Source organism: Rana temporaria, chromosome 2, assembly GCF_905171775.1.
Source record: "Rana temporaria chromosome 2, aRanTem1.1, whole genome shotgun sequence".
Lineage (NCBI taxonomy): Eukaryota > Metazoa > Chordata > Amphibia > Anura > Ranidae > Rana > Rana temporaria.
In genome coordinates this window covers 14695467-14701522 of record NC_053490.1, presented here as the reverse complement: position 1 = coordinate 14701522, position 6056 = coordinate 14695467, and positions in this window count along the sequence as shown.

The following is a 6056-nucleotide window of genomic DNA, read 5'->3' as shown; positions in this document are numbered from 1 at the left end:
CAGTGTAATCAGGTCAGGTCAGTGTAGTCAGGTCAGTGTAATCAGGTCAGGTCAGTGTAGTCAGGTCAGTGTAATCAGGTCAGGTCAGTGTAATCAGGTCAGGTCAGTGTAGTCAGGTCAGTGTAGTCAGGTCAGGTCAGTGTGGTCAGGTCAGTGTAGTCAGGTCAGTGTAGTCAGTGTATGTAGGTCAGGTCAGTGTAATCAGGTCAGGTCAGTGTAATCAGGTCAGTGTAATCAGGTCAGGTCAGTGTAATCAGGTCAGGTCAGTGTAGTCAGGTCAGGTCAGTGTGGTCAGGTCAGTGTGGTCAGGTCAGTGTAGTCAGTGTATGTAGGTCAGGTCAGTGTAGTCAGGTCAGTGTAATCAGGTCAGTGTAATCAGGTCAGGTCAGTGTAATCAGGTCATGTCAGTGTGGTCAGGTCAGTGTAGTCAGGTCAGTGTAATCAGGTCAGTGTAATCAGGTCAGTGTAATCAGGTCAGTGTAATCAGGTCAGGTCAGTGTAGTCAGTGTATGTAGGTCAGGTCAGTGTAGTCAGTGTATGTAGGTCAGGTCAGTGTAGTCAGGTCAGGTCAGTGTAATCAGGTCAGGTCAGTGTAGTCAGGTCAGGTCAGTGTGGTCAGGTCAGTGTATGTAGGTCAGGTCAGTGTAGTCAGGTCAGGTCAGTGTAATCAGGTCAGGTCAGTGTAGTCAGGTCAGTGTAGTGTGGTCAGGTCAGTGTAGTCAGGTCAGTGTAATCAGGTCAGTGTAATCAGGTCAGTGTAATCAGGTCAGGTCAGTGTAGTCAGGTCAGTGTAATCAGGTCAGTGTAATCAGGTCAGTGTAATCAGGTCAGGTCAGTGTGGTCAGGTCAGTGTAGTCAGTGTATGTAGGTCAGGTCAGTGTAGTCAGGTCAGTGTAATCAGGTCAGTGTAATCAGGTCAGGTCAGTGTAGTCAGGTCAGTGTAATCAGGTCAGGTCAGTGTAGTCAGGTCAGTGTAATCAGGTCAGGTCAGTGTGGTCAGGTCAGTGTAGTCAGGTCAGTGTAGTCAGTGTATGTAGGTCAGGTCAGTGTAGTCAGGTCAGTGTAATCAGGTCAGGTCAGTGTAGTCAGGTCAGTGTAATCAGGTCAGGTCAGTGTAGTCAGGTCAGTGTAATCAGGTCAGGTCAGTGTAATCAGGTCAGGTCAGTGTAGTCAGGTCAGTGTAGTCAGGTCAGGTCAGTGTGGTCAGGTCAGTGTAGTCAGGTCAGTGTAGTCAGTGTATGTAGGTCAGGTCAGTGTAATCAGGTCAGGTCAGTGTAATCAGGTCAGTGTAATCAGGTCAGGTCAGTGTAATCAGGTCAGGTCAGTGTAGTCAGGTCAGGTCAGTGTGGTCAGGTCAGTGTGGTCAGGTCAGTGTAGTCAGTGTATGTAGGTCAGGTCAGTGTAGTCAGGTCAGTGTAATCAGGTCAGTGTAATCAGGTCAGGTCAGTGTAATCAGGTCATGTCAGTGTGGTCAGGTCAGTGTAGTCAGGTCAGTGTAATCAGGTCAGTGTAATCAGGTCAGTGTAATCAGGTCAGTGTAATCAGGTCAGGTCAGTGTAGTCAGTGTATGTAGGTCAGGTCAGTGTAGTCAGGTCAGTGTAGTCAGTGTATGTAGGTCAGGTCAGTGTAGTCAGGTCAGTGTAATCAGGTCAGTGTAATCAGGTCAGTGTAATCAGGTCAGTGTAATCAGGTCAGGTCAGTGTAATCAGGTCAGGTCAGTGTGGTCAGGTCAGTGTAGTCAGTGTATGTAGGTCAGGTCAGTGTATGTAGGTCAGGTCAGTGTAGTCAGGTCAGGTCAGTGTAATCAGGTCAGTGTAATCAGGTCAGGTCAGTGTAGTCAGGTCAGTGTAATCAGGTCAGGTCAGTGTAGTCAGGTCAGTGTAATCAGGTCAGGTCAGTGTGGTCAGGTCAGTGTAGTCAGGTCAGTGTAGTCAGTGTATGTAGGTCAGGTCAGTGTAATCAGGTCAGGTCAGTGTAATCAGGTCAGTGTAATCAGGTCAGGTCAGTGTAATCAGGTCAGGTCAGTGTAGTCAGGTCAGGTCAGTGTGGTCAGGTCAGTGTGGTCAGGTCAGTGTAGTCAGTGTATGTAGGTCAGGTCAGTGTAATCAGGTCAGGTCAGTGTAATCAGGTCAGTGTAATCAGGTCAGGTCAGTGTAATCAGGTCATGTCAGTGTGGTCAGGTCAGTGTAGTCAGGTCAGTGTATGTAGGTCAGGTCAGTGTAGTCAGGTCAGTGTAGTCAGGTCAGTGTATGTAGGTCAGGTCAGTGTAGTCAGGTCAGGTCAGTGTAATCAGGTCAGGTCAGTGTAGTCAGGTCAGGTCAGTGTGGTCAGGTCAGTGTGGTCAGGTCAGTGTAGTCAGTGTAGTTAGGTCAGGTCAGTGTAGTCAGGTCAGTGTATGTAGGTCAGGTCAGTGTAGTCAGGTCAGGTCAGTGTAATCAGGTCAGGTCAGTGTAGTCAGGTCAGTGTAGTGTGGTCAGGTCAGTGTAGTCAGGTCAGTGTAATCAGGTCAGTGTAATCAGGTCAGTGTAATCAGGTCAGGTCAGTGTAGTCAGGTCAGTGTAATCAGGTCAGTGTAATCAGGTCAGTGTAATCAGGTCAGGTCAGTGTGGTCAGGTCAGTGTAGTCAGTGTATGTAGGTCAGGTCAGTGTAGTCAGGTCAGTGTAATCAGGTCAGTGTAATCAGGTCAGGTCAGTGTAGTCAGGTCAGTGTAATCAGGTCAGGTCAGTGTGGTCAGGTCAGTGTAGTCAGGTCAGTGTAGTCAGTGTATGTAGGTCAGGTCAGTGTAGTCAGGTCAGTGTAATCAGGTCAGGTCAGTGTAGTCAGGTCAGTGTAATCAGGTCAGGTCAGTGTAGTCAGGTCAGTGTAATCAGGTCAGGTCAGTGTAATCAGGTCAGGTCAGTGTAGTCAGTGTATGTAGGTCAGGTCAGTGTAGTCAGTGTATGTAGGTCAGGTCAGTGTAGTCAGTGTATGTAGGTCAGGTCAGTGTAGTCAGGTCAGTGTAATCAGGTCAGTGTAATCAGGTCAGGTCAGTGTAGTCAGTTTTTTTTAGTTTACAAAATGCATGCATGCAATGACAGTTGATAAGGATAAACCGCTTGCCAACCGTCGCACGGCACGACGATGTATGGCGACAGAATGGCACGGCTGCGCACATCGGCGTCCAGGTATGTCCCCTTTAAGATGCGGAGCCATTGGTCGCGAGCGCAGCGGCATGTTCATAGCTGTGCTGCAAAGTGTCCCTGGAATTTTTTTTCAAATGTTGGCAACTATGAGAGGGGTGGTGGTGAACATGGTATACTTGGACAGAGGGGTGGCGGTGGATGTGGTATACTTGGACAGAGGGGTGGCGGTGGATGTGGTATACTTGGACAGAGGGGTGGCGGTGGATGTGGTATACTTGGACAGAGGGGTGGTGGGCATGGTAAACTTGGACAGAGGGGTGGCGGTGGATGTGGTATACTTGGACAGAGGGGTGGTGGACGTGGTATACTTGGACAGAGGGGTGGTGGACGTGGTATACTTGGACAGAGGGGTGGTGGACGTGGTATACTTGGACAGAGGGGTGGTGGTGGACGTGGTATACTTGGACAGAGGGGTGGCGGTGGATGTGGTATACATGGACAGAGGGGTGGCGGTGGACGTGGTATACTTGGACAGAGGGGTGGCTGTGGATGTGGTATACTTGGACAGAGGGGTGGCGGTGGATGTGGTATACTTGGACAGAGGGGTGGCGGTGGACGTGGTATACTTGGACAGAGGGGTGGCTGTGGATGTGGTATACTTGGACAGAGGGGTGGCTGTGGATGTGGTATACTTGGACAGAGGGGTGGCTGTGGACGTGGTATACTTGGACAGAGGGGTGGCGGTGGATGTGGTATACATGGACAGAGGGGTGGCGGTGGACGTGGTATACTTGGACAGAGGGGTGGCGGTGGACGTGGTATACTTGGACAGAGGGGTGGCGGTGGATGTGGTATACTTGGACAAAGGCGTGGCTGTGGACGTGGTATACTTGGACAGAGGGGTGGCGGTGGACGTGGTATACTTGGACAGAGGGGTGGTGGTGAACATGGTATACTTGGACAGAGGGGTGGCGGTGGACGTGGTATACTTGGACAGAGGGGTGGCGGTGGACGTGGTATACTTGGACAGAGGGGTGGCGGTGGACGTGGTATACTTGGACAGAGGGGTGGTGGTGAACATGGTATACTTGGACAGAGGGGTGGCGGTGGACGTGGTATACTTGGACAGAGGGGTGGCTGTGGACGTGATATATTTGGATTTTGCAAAAGCGTTGGATACAGTTCCGCACACACGGCTCATGTGTAAGGTAAAGTCTACAGGATTGGATATATCAGTTTGTAAATGGATAGAAAACTGGCTGAAAGACAGAATTCAGAGAGTCGTGGTTAATGATTCTTACTCTGAATGGTCCAATGTTATGAGTGGTGTACCCCAAGGTTCAGTGCTAGGACCCTTACTTTTCAATATATTTATAAATGATATTGGGTCTGGGATCAAAAGTAACATTTCTGTCTTTGCAGATGACACCAAGCTATGCAGTGGAATAACGGGCCAGATTCACAGTCCGGTGAAAGTCCGGTGAAGCTGCGATCGGCGCTGGACTCCAGGACAGGTAAGTGTCCTTATATTAAAAGTCAGCAGCTGCAGTATTTGTAGCTGCTGGCTTTTAATATTATTTTCCCGTGGCACATCCGCTTTAAGAAAGGCCTGGATTCTTTCCTAAATGTACAGAATATAACTGAGTACTAAGATTTGTAGGTAAAGTTGATTCAGGGAAAATCCGATTGCCTCTCGGGGGATCAGGAAGGAATTTTTCCCCTGCTGTAGCAAATTGGATCATGCTCTGCTGGGGTTTTTCACCTTCCTCTGGATCAACTGTGGGTGTAAAATTGGGCGCCGTCATCGATCGTATCATCCCTTTTATAGGGATACACAATCGATGACGTCACACCTACAGCCACACCCCCCTACAGTTAGAAACACATATTAGGTCATACATAACCCCTTCAGCGCCCCCTTGTGGTTAACTCCCAAACTGCAATTGTCATTTTCACAATAAACAATGCATTTTAAATGCATTTTTTGCTGTGAAAATGACAATGATCCCAAAAATGTGTCAAAATTGTCCGAAGTGTCCGCCATAATGTCGCAGTCATGAAAAAAATCGCTGATCGCCGCCATTAGTAGTAAATATTTTTTTTTTTATAAAAATGCAATAAAACTGTCCCCTGTTTTGTAAACGCTAAAAATTTTGCGCAAACCAACTGATAAACGCTTATTGCGATTTTTTTTTTACCAAAAATAAGTAGAAGAATACGTATCGGCCTAAACTGAGGAAAACATTTTTTTTTATATATTTTTGGGGGATATTTATTATAGAAAAAAGTAAAAAATATTGCATTTTTTTCAAGATTGTCGCTCTATTTTTGTTTATAGCGCAAAAAATAAAAACCGCAGAGGTGATCAAATACCACCAAAAGAAAGCTCTATTCGTGGGGAAAAAAGGACGCCAATTTTGTTTGGGAGCCACGTCGCACGACCGCGCAATTGTCTGTTAAAGCGACGCAGTGCCGAATCGCAAAAACCTGGCCGGGTCCTTTAGCTGCCTAAAGGTCCGGGTCTTAAGTGGTTAAAGCTGGGGTCTTCAAACTACGGCCCTCCAGTTGTTCAGGAACTACAATTCCCATCATGCCCGGTCATGTCTGTGAATGTCAGAGTTTTACAAGGCCTCATGGGACGTGTAGTTCTGCAACAGCTGGAGGGCCGTAGTTTGGAGATCCCTGGGTTAAAGTAACTGAGTTGCCAGCATCACCCTCCTAAATGTGTGTTCTTCAAGACTTTCACCTTGTATACCAGTACCAGTAGCTTTTGTTATCTACTCTTTAACCCCCCCCCAGAAATAAATCACACCTGATTGGCATCTTACACGCCACCCCATTGTACCATAGGTGGGGCATCTGCTGGTGGCAGGAACAAGAGTCTTTCCCATTTCCAAAACATAACCAAAACAAGACTTGTTTTTTTTTATTCT